The sequence below is a fragment of the Lissotriton vulgaris genome, chromosome 11, assembly GCF_964263255.1.
Source record: "Lissotriton vulgaris chromosome 11, aLisVul1.2, whole genome shotgun sequence".
NCBI classification, from domain to species: Eukaryota; Metazoa; Chordata; class Amphibia; order Caudata; family Salamandridae; genus Lissotriton; species Lissotriton vulgaris.
The window spans coordinates 934,783,951-934,798,078 of NC_141699.1; the positions used below are offsets into that span (position 1 = coordinate 934,783,951).

The 14,128-nt window shown below is 43.0% G+C and overlaps 1 protein-coding gene across 2 annotated transcripts in view; it reads left to right on the top strand.

Annotated features, from left to right (window-relative positions):
- AGTR1 (angiotensin II receptor type 1) overlaps positions 1-14,128 on the top strand; it is a 182,049-nt gene that overhangs the window by 12,899 nt on the left and 155,022 nt on the right. The gene's annotated exons all lie outside the window — the stretch shown is intronic.

Here is a 14,128-nt window from a genome sequence, read left to right on the forward strand (position 1 = left end):
TTTTTCATTTTTTTTTTTTTTTTTAATTCTTTTTATTGCAAGTTTTTCCCATATTTTACATTACAGACAGGGCACGACAAATGGCATATACTTTACAGATATCTAATCATTAAAGAAAAAGAAAAAGAAAAAAGGGAAAAGAACAACAGAAATACTACAGAAATATATACGAGAGAAATTAGGTAAAGAATACAATATTTTGTACATTCAATAGATAACAAGAATTCGTAGGATTTTTTTTTTATTTTATTTTTTTTTTTTTTTATCATATTCCTTCTAACAAAGATATCTGACTGCGGTCTTCAATCCAGACTCTCCTCTTTCCATCGTGTAAGAGGTCCCCAAATCTCTTTACCAGTTTTCCTACGCCTTTTCCCCTTTCTTGCATAAATTTCTATCTCCAGATTATATATTGAGAGCAACTTTGCCAGCCATTGGTGATATGATGGAGCTTTAGGGTCCAGCCATGCCGATGCAATTGTAAGTCTTAATACTGCCATAGCCATAAACAAAAAATATTTCCATATCTCACCAGGTCTACAGCTACTTTGTTGATGTCCCTCCCCTTCCTCTTTTACCCCCAAGAGTATAATTGAAGTTGTAATAATCAGATCTATTCCTAGATTTTGAAAAAAACCCTCGATACTTTTAATCAGTGGTTGTAAGTGAGGGCATGTTGCAAATATATGTAGCAGATCTGCATCAAAGTCCCCACACCTAAAGCAATTAGTTCCCGTTATACCACCCCACTGAGCAATTTTTGCAGGAGTATGATATAGATGAAATAATGTTTTATAATGTTGTGCCTGCAGGGGCGCAGAACACAACAGTGTGCACCCCATTTCTAAAGAAGTATCGAAAGTTTCCTCACCAATGTTCAAGCTAAGCTTCCATTTGCTTGACCATTTCTCTATATCATCCTCTCTTGAAGCTAATAATTCTGCATACAATCTCTTGATAGTACAATCCTCCCCTGCCTGTATCACTTCCATAATTTCATTTTTAGTAAATCCTAGCAGGCCACCCTTTTTGTCATGCAGAAAGCTCCTAATTTGTAAATATTTAAAAAATTGCCTTTTATCCAGTGCAAATTTAGTTTGTAAATCCAAAAACTGGTAAACTCCCTGTTGTCCCATGATATCACCAACCTTTCTAAGTCCCTTCCGTTCCCATTCTCTCAATATACTCCCTGACGTGATTTCCTCAGACAAGTTCGGATTTCCTTTCAGCCTTGTATAGGCATTATATCGACCTAACCCAAATTTTTTTGTAAAAGCTTTCCATACTGTATATGCAGCAATGAGTGTCTTGAATCTTGTTCTCTTGTAGTAACTGGGTTCAGTGAACCTCAACAAGGCATTTTCCGCTTCTGGTCCCAGCAACAGCCCGTATATTGCCAGTGAGCCCAACTCATTCCCTGCTTCATATTCTCCCCCACCCATCAAACCCAACATATTCTGAAAAGCTGCTGCCCAATAGTAAAACCTTAGATCTGGCAATGCCCATCCACCCCTCTCCCTTGGCAAAACCATAAACCTGAGTGCTCTCCTCGTTTTCCCCTTCGACCATATAAACCTATTGATCATACTTTCTATTCTCTTGAAAATATTGTTCTCAAAAAATAAAGGGATAGCTCTAAAAAAATACAAAAATTTTGGCAGCACCAACATTTTTATCACATTAGTCCGCCCCAGGATTGTTAAGTGCAAGTTATCTATCCTGTCTAAGTCCTTCCGTACCTTATTTATTAAGGGATTTATATTTGCTTCAACTAAGTTATCTAATTCCGCCGATATGGTCACCCCTAAGTATACTCCAGACTTAGTTACTCGCCCATCTATACATGGGGTGTGGGAGTTCTTAATGATCTGTGTCTTGGTGATGTTCAGTTTATAGCCTGAAATTCTTCCAAATTTCATAGCTTCCGCTTCTACTTGGGGTATAGCCTCCGTCGGGTCTGGTGTAATAACTGCAACATCATCGGCATACGCTAATATTTTACAATGGCCCATCCGAGTAAATAGGGGTTTTATTAAGGGGCTTGCTTCTATTTTTCGGATTAAAGGATCCATATACATTGCAAATAACAATGGGGAGCAGGGACAGCCCTGTCTTGTGCCTCTCCTTATCGCAAACTGTGTGGTAACCCCTGCGTTCACCCTAACCGAAGCCGAAGGGTTTACATATAGCGCTTGTACTGCCTTAAGAAAGCCCTTTTTAACTCCTACCCTTTCCAGTGTGAACCACAGATAGTCCCAGGAGACCCGATCAAATGCTTTTTCCGCATCTAGTAACATAATTGCAATCGGGTCCCCTGAGACTGCTGCAGCATCAAACAATGTAATCACTTTGCGCGTGTGATGGGTGGTACCTCTCCCGGGTATGAAGCCATGCTGATTTTTACTCACCACTCTATCTATAATCATGGCATATCTTGTTGCTAATGCTTTAGAAAAAATTTTTGTGTCCGTATTCATTAGCGTAATGGGCCTGTATGAGCCTGGTTCTTCTGGTGGTTTCCCTTTTTTTAATATTATAACTATCTCGGCACCACCCCATGTCTTAGGTATTGAGTCCCCGCTTTGTGCTTTTAGCATTGTCATAAGCATGTCTATTTTTAAAACCTCCCAGAACACTTTATAAAACTCTATTGGAATCATGTCCGGGCCAGCTGCTTTTCCAGATGGTAGGTTTGCTATAGCATTTCTTATTTCTTCCTCCACAAAGGACTCATCTAGCCCATCTGCGTCCTCATCTGTAAATCTATCCATGGGAATGTCATGTAAATAATCCCTAATTTTCCCAGGGTCAGTTTTTATCGGCTCCTCATATAGCTCCTCATAGAAAGATCTAAAGACTTCCCTAATTTTTCCCGTTTCTACGTGCGTCACACCAGAGGGGTCCTTAATCTCCCTCACCCTACCTAATGCTTCTTGCTGTCTTGTGCGAACTGCTAAAGTTCTTCCTACCGTTTCACTAAACTCATGGCATTTTTCCCTTTTGCTAATATAAATTTTTGCAGCTTTTCTAGCAATCTCTCCTTCGGCTTCACTTTTCACTTTTAACAGTTTCAGATATTCATTTTCTACAGGGGTTCCACTCAAAATGCATTGCTCTAGAGCCTCCTCAGCCTTCAACACTAATTCCGCTATCTCTGCATTCTTCCTCTGCTCCTGCTTTCTCCTATATAAACTGAAGCTTAAAGTCTCTCCCCGTACCCCCGACTTGAATGCGTCCCAAACTACCCCCACACTGGTGCTACCCCTATTATTCTCAAAGAATTCTTTTATCCATGCCTTCATATGTTCCACATATTTTTCTTCTGATAGCAGTGCTCTTTCAAAGGTCCATTGAGTAGTCTGCATAGTAATTTTTTGCTTTCTCACCGAGAGAATTAGCGGGTTATGGTCACTTAAAACTCGGGGAAGCCTATCCATCCTAGATACTGCTAAGATCTCATTTGTAGCAAAAAAATAATCCAATCTCACACATATTTTGTGTGGCGCAGAATAATATGTATAGCCCTTATTTCCTATCATTTTTTTCCCCCATACATCATATAAAGCATTGTTTTTAACTAGTTCTTGAAGAGCTCGACACATCCGCTTTTTCCTGCCACAATAACTACCTAATGAGTCTAAACCCAGACCGTCAGCCCCATTGATATTCAGATCCCCAGCCATTATAATTTTTGGAGCCCAAGTAGCCAGTTCCACATCCAGATACTGGAAGATTTCCGGGTCATCCTCAGTCGATCCATATACACTTATTAACGTTGTCCACTCCCCATCAATCTTACATTCCACCATCGCCCACCTCCCCCATTGGTCTTGTGCCTTTTTCCTAACACAAATATTTTTATCTCTAGTTAATATAGCCACACCCCTTCTTTTGACATTTTGATGCGAAGCCACCAGGACCAGAAATCCCAATTGGTTTAAAAGAAACTCTTGTGAGCTCAAGACATGTGTTTCCTGTATAAAAATAAAGTCCACATTCATTTGCCTTAGTAATATTGATACCTTAAGTCTTTTTTGAGCTTCATTTAGCCCACATACATTCCATGTAACGTATTTCGTACCCATCAATGATTCTCTATGGTTCTGTTATATACCCAGTTACACTTATATTCATACTCAAACTTTGACACTTTGTATCTTTTTGTTCTTATGCTTCTATTTCTTTGCAACATAACACCACTTATCTCATACTTTCCTATGTCTGTACCTACTTTGTCTTTTTCTCTTATCTCTGTATTTGCTTTCAATAACAATTTTATAGATTTTTTCTGTCTTTTCTGTTTTTTTTGCCCTGCCGTGCCCTGTTCCTCCCCACCCTCCCCCACCCCAAGACTGCACCCCTCCCCCCCTCCCTCCCTACTGGCAAAGAGGTCAATTGTGACCTCTATTTGACAGCCGATACCCACCAGAAGGCCTCTCCGCTCCCACCCTCCCGAGGTGTCATTTTAAACAATCTATATCCTTAATGTCCTTAATGTCATTTCTTGTACTGCTCCACCCTTATTTTCTTCTTATATTCTTCTTACATTTTACATTTTATTATTTCTTTTTCTGTGTAACCATCTCAGTTTGTCTAATAGCTATTGCTCTCTCATTTTGTGCCTTTCCCTCTCTTTGTGCTTTCGTTTCTTTTAAGTAGCTCAGATATTCTTGTGCCACTACCTCTGAGAAAAAAACTCTGAACTGGCCGTTGTGGCCAACTTTAAGTCGGCATGGGAACATTAAGTACACTTCACACCCCATATTCTGAAATGGCGTTATTAACTGCCTCATTCGCCACCTCCTTTCCACAGTCGTGTGGCAAAAATCCGGACGGGTGAAAAATGTTATACCATTATGTGAGCGCTTAGCCGTAGGCTTCGCTTTTTTAATTATCTCCTCCCTTAATAGGAAATTTCCAATATATACTAAAATAGCCCTTGCTTTCTGATTTGTACCTTTCTTCTGTGTTAAGGGAAACCTGTGTGCGCGCTGCACCTCTTTGTCCCAATCCCACTTATCAAGTTCTGGGAATGCTCCCTTTAGCAACTCAACAACAAACCCCCTTATGTCCGAGGCTTCTTTCTCTTCATCAACACCCAAAATTCTTATATTATTTCGCCTCTGCCTGTTCTCAAAGTCTTCAAATTTCCACAGGACATCAGACGTTGTTTTTTCTTGATCATCCTTAAACTCCTGCAGCTTTACCACTTCCTCCTCCACTTTACCAGTCCTCTCCTCAACCTCCGCCAGCCGCTCAGCCATTTCTGTATACAGTTTATCCACCTTCCGTAAAGACCCTTGTATCTTTTTATTCGCCAATTCCGCTCTTTGACTCTCCTGGCGAGCCTCTCCCTGAATCTGCTTTAACGTTGAAAACAGAAGCTCAAAATTTGCCGCATTATTATTTTCCTTTATCTGTGGGCGTATGTGTGTCTGGGGGTGTGATCTATTTGGCTGATCAGAGCCTCCAACTGCACCTTCCGGATATATCTGTGAGGTTAGTACATGATCCCAGTCCAGCTTTTTCGCCACCCCGGATTGTGTTGCGCTTCCTCTTTTCTTTGTTCTTCTAGAAGTTCTCCCCTTAGCGCTCTTTTTCCTACTCAGCTTAGACCCCAAATTTCGTTTTAGTATAGTGTTTAGGTCTTGTGTTGGCTCAGACTCTAATTCTGATGTATCTGAATCTGTTGCACTTTCTGCGCTAATATCTGTTTTGTCAGAGGATAGATTGGGAGTCAGGTCATCTGACCCCTCAGATTCGAGCTCCTCCCTATCGTCGTCATTCCCAGTAAAAAAACAGTCATCGCTGGGTGAGCCAGCCGCTACCGGGAGAGCCACATCTTTTCCCTCCATATACTGATCATCTACCCTTCTGACGATTCCTTCGGAGCTATCCTGTATTCCTTCCACATACTTAATGGTAGCATTGTCCTTGGTAGCCCCCTCATCTTTCCTCATAGTAGTATTTGCAACAATCCCATTTATATCAGCGGCACCGCTCATACCGCTCATAGTGCTAGTCATAAGTTCAGACATAGTTGTTACTCCATTGTTACTGTCCAGCTGTGACCGAAGTTCTTTTAAATCAGTAATACCTTTATTAGCGCCTTTATCAGTACCAAACGCGCCCTCTCGCTCCTTACCAGCCACTGCAGTCGGCAGAGATACAGGCCCCGTTGCCCCTCGGGCGATCAGTACCCTCGCTCCATCCATTTGTTCAGGGACAGCCATCAGATGTTCTGCCTCCTGGGGTGCACCAAACTCCGTCAAGCCTGCCTGGATTTCGTTCCTATTTTCTCCCTCCAAGACTAGCGATGGTAACAATAAATTCGGGTTCTGCTCCTTACTTACTGCCAGACCGGCTTCCTTAAGATCCCCCGCATACTCAGCATTCTCGGCGCATCCCGTTATCACAGCCCAATCCGAAGCTTCACTAAGATTGTCCCGCACTTCCGCCTGTCCTTCCGCCTGACCTTGACCGGCCGTCCAATTAGGAGACTCCATTCTTCCTCCACCAATAGGATTATCTGCAGGCACCGCCGAGGGCTGTAATTCGTCAGATTCTGCTACAAACATTACTCCAGGGATTTGCTCTGTAACCTCCGTCAGAGCAGTACAATCACCACTCGAACCAGGTATGCTGGGGGTGTCCCCCGTTCCGAGCCCAGGGAATGTTTGAAACAAAGTTTGTTGGCGAAAGGATATTTCTTTTGTTTTTGCTAAGCCTGCTTCTATATTCCTGCCGGCGCCTTTCTTTAGCGCCTCTCTTTTTTTTCTCTTCTCTGCAGCCTTGTCTTTGTCTTGTTTCCTTCTCTCCGCCACAGAGATTCTTGATTCCTCTCGATCCTTTAAAGTCTCCCTTCTTAACTGCACCCTGCGTCTTGTCCTTACTTTTAGGGCCACCGAAGGGTTCTCAGTCTCACTAAATAACAATTCCTCTTCCTCTGACATATCCTTGGTGGCTCGTGTCAGGTTCAGAGGCATATATTTCTTCTTTTCATGCCAAGACTTCCACGCTCGCTGTATTGGAACTCCTATTAACAGCCGCAGGTTCCAATATTCTTTCTCCAGGTACTCCAAAGCTTGTGCAGCAGACCACTTAAAACCCCTGGCCCAAGCCCAAGCTGGTAAGGTCATAAGCATGCTCCAATGTCACTTTTTCCGATTTTCTTCCACATCCACATCCATATAATCGGTGTGGCAGCAACCTTTTTTTCACCTCTCTGTGCACTTCATTCGTCAGGGTTTTGCAGTTTCTAACAGTACATCCAATCTCGAATTCACTTGAGATCCGTATCACCTCAGGAGAGTGGACAGGAGCTGCTACCTCCTACGGACCGTCGGCGGCCATCTTGCCATCCCTCCTATTTTTCAAACCCTCTTTATTCTGACTTTAGGATTCTGGGCACTTTACCACTGCTAACCAATGCTTAAGTTCATATGCTCCATACTCTAAGCGAGGTAACATTGGCTTATCCACAATTGTCATATTTAATTTACTTGTAAGTCTGTGGTACAGTACATTAAAAGTGCCCACTGCCAGTAAATTAAATGCTACTCGTGGGATTGCAAAAAACACAGTTGATGGACAGAATGTAGAACAATGTCATACATTCATCCCAGTACAAGGATCTGGGCCTAAATCCATTGTTTTTTTGCACTCCACACCACCCTGGGTTAGACACTGGCTATATGCAAATCAGCTCTGACCCTGTGCCTCATGGGAACAGTCCAGTCCGAACTAGACCACTCGTGGGATTGCAGCACTGATTGTGCCACCCACTGAGTAGCCCTTTAAACATGGCTCAGGCCTAGCATTGCAGAGACTGTGTGTGCAGCTTTAAACTGCCATTTTGACCTGGCAAGTTAACCCACTTGCCAGGCTCAAACCTTCCCTTTTATTACATGGAAGTTACCCCTGAGGTAGGCTCTAGGCAGCCCCAAGTGCAGGGTGCAGTGTACTTAAATGGTAGGATATGTACTTTTCGGTTTTATATATCCTGGTAGTGAAAAACCTGTAAATTACTTTTTCACTCATGCAAGGCCTCCCATAGCTTAACATGGGGATTGCCTTAAAACATCTTTTAAGTGTAACTTCCTATTGGGAGCGTATGGACTCACAATTTAAAAATACATCTTTTGTTAAATTTAGTTTTTAAAGTGGTGGTCTGAAAATGCCAATTTTAGAAATTTGGCATTTTCTTACTTTAACAATTCTGTGCCTCTGCCTGTATCTGAATACATGTCTGGGTTAGGATGAAAGCTGGGCTTTGTGCATTCCCTCTGGACAGCCACACAAAGGGAGCTGGGGTGTGACATTTGCATCTTGATGGTCCAGCACCAGGCTGATGGACATTCCTGCTGCAGATTAGGAGTGAGGGGCTGACATCTGCACCTTAATAGGGCTGTGCCTGTCACTGCTCATAGAGCTGCATACTCCCTCTAGTGTGTCTGGAGCCAAGGAAGGAAGCGCAGCGAACTTGTGAGGATCAAAGCCCTCATTTGTGGTCTATCCAACTTCAAAGACACATTTTGGTATAGGTGCTAGACCTCTGACACCCCCCAAAACTAGTTCAGTTTGGGGTCCTGAGAAGACTGTGCAACCAAGGGGAGCTATGATGTCAGGAGGGACTGCCACTTTGCCGCTTGCTTTGCTCTGTTGGCCTGCTACCTGCTGAATGCTGTGCTGCCAGGAGGGACTGCCACTTTGCACTTTGCACTGTGCTCTGTTGTGTTGGCCTGCTGCCGCCTGTCTCTGCAGGGTTTGGGATGATCAAGATTCCGCTCAGCACCCTCTCCATTCTCAAGGGAACTCCAACTGACTATTGGCTTTCCCACTGTTGTAGAAGTCTCAGGGCTTTAAAAGGCTTATCTGTACTCAGCCCGAGCACTTCCTGCAATCTGATCCGCATGGTTATGCTTCCAAAACAAGTTTGCCACGAGCTGTGCTCACGTCCTACAGTTCAAGTCTACATGCTATGCTTTAAACTTCAACTTCACCCCAAACTGGGCTCTTTGCATCCTTGCAGCAGCTACATCCCCAGCATTTTGAGCACATAAGTTGCGCCCATACAGCGTGGTCACTGCCCTGTGTCACGGCATGTCAAGGGTGGGCTAATAAGGGCCTGATGCTGTTTGAGATGTCATCAGTGATTTCATCAGTGATGCCACTGGCCATGTCATGAGTGATGTATTATGTGAGGTCATAAGCAGTGCATTGTGGGTCATAAGTTATAATTAGTTCAGGTAACTATAACATCTGAAATTCTATGATTGTGTACAAGTGAAATCTGTGTCTAACTATAACATCCCTCTAACCGTTGCTTTTTTCAGTCAATTTTTATGTTTTTATAAATTGTATTTCCTAACTATAATGTCCTTTTAACTTTTTGTTTTTTTTCCGTGAATTTTTATAGGCTTTTACATTTTGGTTCCCTACTATAACCTGTAAACTTCGAGAATGGGTGTGTACATGGCTGTATAGGTCAGTAACTGCATGTATGAACTGCTGTATGGGTTTGTGAGTGGGTGTTTGAGTCCCTGTATAGGTCTATGAGTGGATGTGTGAGTGGCTGTATGGGTCTGTGAGTAGGTGTGTGAGTGCCTGTGTGGGCCTGTGAGTGGGTGTGTGAGTGCATTTGGGGGTCTGTGATTGGGTCTGTGAGTAGCACTATGGGTCTGTGAGTGGCTGTGTGGGTCTATGAGTGGGTGGGTGAGTCCCTGTCTGGGTTTGTGACTGGATTTGTGAGTGGTGCTATGGGTCTGTGAGTAGGTGTGTATGTGGATGTTTGGATCTGTGAGTAAGTGAGTGCGTGACTGTGTGTCTGTGAGTGGGTGTGTGAGGTGCGCTATGGATTTTGCATACTTGCAAATTAGTGATTATGCTTGTTATGGTCACCAGTCCTTCTTAGACGAAGTCACCACTATCACAGCAAATACATTTGTATTATGCTCACCCGGCCCTCCTGTGAGAGGCCTTCCGGAACAGCATGCAATCTTCCTATTCCACAGCTTTCTCGCAGTTCTTATATCATGGGTACTTTGCTATATAACTATCCCAGGACTTTTTGAATGCTGTTACTGATTTTAACCCACACAAGAATAAAACAACCTTATATTTCCCTGCTTACAATTTCAGGCATTGACCACATATCGTTGACTGTAATCAACATATTTCCTGTTGGAGATGAGACCTCAAGAACAGAACACAGTTTTCTTCAATGAGGTCTTGCTCATTATAAATGTGTGGTTGAACAGCATATATATCTACCTACGCTCCATAACATTTTACTTGCTCTTCAGCCTTCTTGGCAACCACTTAAAAACTATCGAAGAGAGGGTATCTTCTAATTCAAAGATATATCTTTTATATGATGCATCTTCAGCACCTTGTAAAATCCCCTTGTTCTTTTCCACCCCAAAGGCATTTTTACCACTTTTTCTCTAAATTAGGTTAATGTGCTATGATTTTAATTGTATTGGTAGTGTACACGTTTACCTACACAGACTAACTTTAGAGGGTTTTAGAAGTCTACCTAGTATTTTCCCTGGTGCCAAATGTTCAATTACAATTAGGGAGTAGGCTATTTGGTGTATGACGTGTAGAGACGGAAACTTGTTTTATTCTGTTCTGTGTATTATCATGCTCCATGCACCATGGGAAGATTCAGTCCTTAGGAGCTTCCAAGGAATACCAAATACTACCAGAAAAAAATATTTGTTCAGGATGTCTGCCCTCTGACACAGCCTGTGGATGAATTGATTGCCTTTGGTGCCCTGTCAGTCTGGTCACTGTGCATGTCCACTGTTCATCCTATTATTGTATTTCAAATTGTAATGTACCTTTTAAAATGTGGTTGTATAAATGTATTTTGTATGCATCTTTTATGGTCTTAAGGACCGAAATAAAGAACTTTTGGATTGGATTGGATTGCCTTTGGTGCCCTGTCATTCTGGTCACTATGCATGTCCACTGTTCATCCATGTTGCATGGGACGTTTTGATGCTTAGAGTATGATGTCATAAAGTATAGTTATGCAATTGGATTTGTTGGTAACAAAGGAAGATATAGCCCAAAGAGCTCACAGTGCAATGAAATCATATTTCTTAAGAATCCAAAGACAGAGAGGAAGGACAAGGCCACAATAAACTCCTCTCTCTATTATCTTATTTGATTTGCTAGGCTAGGTACCTAAGAAGCAAGTCTTTCTAAATAAGGCTTTGTATCAAGACCTGCAACCTTTCTAGTGGCTCTGTGAGTTCTCTTTGCAGTATACTTAATGTCTGAAGTGTGATGATAAGAGCATTCAGTATGGCGTCCCAAATGGTACCAGTACAATGGAAGGTAGCCAAAGATGGAAAGGAAGAAGAAACCTGCAATAAAGGGCGTGCAAAGCATTTTAATAAATGTACGAAAATGAAGGAGAGGCATAATCTGTCCCTCACAGTGCTTCCTTTTAGTGAAATGATTTTGTAAAAGAGTTATAAAGTGAATCATTACAATACCATAACAAAATGCACAACAATGTGCAATAAAAATATGATTAAACATCTTCATCACAGATTAGTATATAGTGGGTGAGTCAAGATGATTGCAGTCTGGATCTTTAGTATTCATAGCAAACAAATAACAATATCTTCTGTATTGTACACACACAGCGCAAGCTACACTGAAATACTGGTCCATGCAAAATGACCAGTTCCAATGAATAAACTCCTATTAAGCACCACCACTCACTTATCCTTATTATCACACTGAGAACCAACCTGAGAGATAAAGGCATCCCTTACTTAGCATTAGACAAAACGAACATAAAAGGGAACAAAGTAATACTGTCTAGGACACATGCCACCTGTTAGACCTGGCACCATTGGCGTGGGTTTGCCCTGTATTTTTGCCTTTGCCTCCTAGATGCTTTGGGCACTTTTTCACTGCTGTTCAGTGCCAAAGTGAAATTGCCCCCTTTGTAAATTGTTGTTATGGATTGGTGATTCCATGATTGGCATATTTGATTTACTAGTCAGTCCCTAGTACAGTGCACTGTATGTGCCCAGGGCCGGTAAATCAAATGCTGCTAGTAGGTTTGCAGCATTGATTGTATCACCTACACAAGCAGCCTTGCAACCAGGTCTCATGCCTGCCATTGCAGTGCCTGCGTGCAGTCTAGTACTTCCATGTTGACCTGACAGGTGCACCCACTTGCTAGGCCCTAACCTTCCCTTTTCTTACATGTTAGTCACCCCTATGGTAGGCCTAAGGTACCCCTGTGGTCAGGGTGCAATGTATGTTAAAGGTAGGAAATGCCCTGATGTGTGTGGCATGTCCTGATAAGGAACGACTGCCAATTTAGTTTTTCACTGTTGCGAGGCTATCTGTTCCCATGGGATGGAATGGAGAGTTTGCTTACAACATCATATACACCGAACTACCCCTGGGAACAAGGTAGTAAAGTAAAGTTTAGTATGCCTGAACTCAGAATGTTAAAATGCATCTTTTATTGAGAATGATTTTTACATTCTGTGTGTAGAAATACCACTTTTAGAGAGTAGGTATTTTCTTGCTTAGCCATCAAGCATGCCTCTGCTAGGATGTGTATTGACCGTCTGGCTTTGGAGTGACAGGGTACGGGGATGTGCAGTGGTTCCAGAGAGTCTGGATGAGTCAGGGCCGGGCTGAATAGACCTGGGCTGCATTTAGAGTAGGGGGCAGGGATTTCCTTTCACCTGAATGGGCCTGGTCTGCTTTCCTAGCCTGCTTTCCACCTCCTGCCAGGAAGCTGCACCAGAGAGGAAATAACTGGTTTTGACTGAGCACAGGGCTTCCCTGTCAATAGATAACAAAGGATTTTGCTGTAGAAATATTGGGGCCCAGACCCCAGATCTTTAGGCCACTTCTGGGAATCAAGAGGAACCTTTGCCAAGGAGAAGAGATGGAGAAACTGAGGAGGAACACTGCCCATGTGCGTTTGCTGTTTGGGGCTAGCCTACAGTGGCTACATTCTTCCAAGAAAAGGGAAAAGGACTTTGCTGTTTGCTGTGTCCCCTGCTTGAAGATCTCCAAGGGCTTAAAAATTAGCTTGCCTCCTGTTCTGAAGTCTCAGGTACACAAAGACTTCACCACCAGCTCCCCTGAACTCCCTTGATGTGAGTTCTGACCTGCTTAGAGATGTCTGCTGTTGTTTTGGACCTCTGGAGGCTGTTTGCCGCTGGGAGCTAGATAGTAACGCAACTTGGAGAAGCATGATGCATCCGCACCTGTTTCCGACGTGTCGCCGAAGAAATCGTCGCAGCGCCTGCCCGCGGCTTGAGATATCGCTGCACGCCACATCTAGTGCACCAATCTCCGAAGTCCAAGATCACTGCACCGATTCTGATGCACGCCCTGCTCTGTGGCTGCAAGAACCCCCTGATCTTCCTTGATCAACATATCACATCGAGGCACCAAGTCTGTCGCATCGCTGGGGGACACAGAAAGAAACCAATGCATCCCCTCCCCATGCAGTAAGAAACTGACGCATCACCTCTGCTCCGGTAAGGAACCAACGCATTACCTCCCCTGGGAAGCAGTAAGGAACTGATGCATCACCTCCCCTGGAGCAAGGAACCAACGCATCACCTTCCCTGAGTGTGAGGAACCGACGTGAACCGACGCATTACCTTCTATGCGACTCTTTTTGTTTGTGTGCGCAACGTCTCCAAGGTACATTGTGTGAAAAGTGTTGCATCTGTAATTTGCTTTGAACTGAACTATTTCTACCATTTGAAAGGCACATTTTTATTAAAGGAATTGTGGATTTTTGTTGTTTTGTTCTTGTTTTGTTTAGATAAAGATTACTTATTTTCCTAAACTGGTGTGGTGTCTATTTGTAGTGTTTTCACTGTATTACTATGTGTGTTCACAAATGCGTTACACACTGCCTCTGAGATAAGCCTGTCTGCTCATGCCAAACTACCAAGGGGGTGAGCAGGGGTTATTTTAAAAGTGTATCCCCCTTACCCTGACTAGGAAGAAGGGCCCCTACATGGACAAAGGTACATACCTCTGCCAACTAGAGACCCCTATTTCTAACACCACTTTTAAAGTGAATATGAGATGAAAATTATCTGCTACTCCAGAAGAGATATTA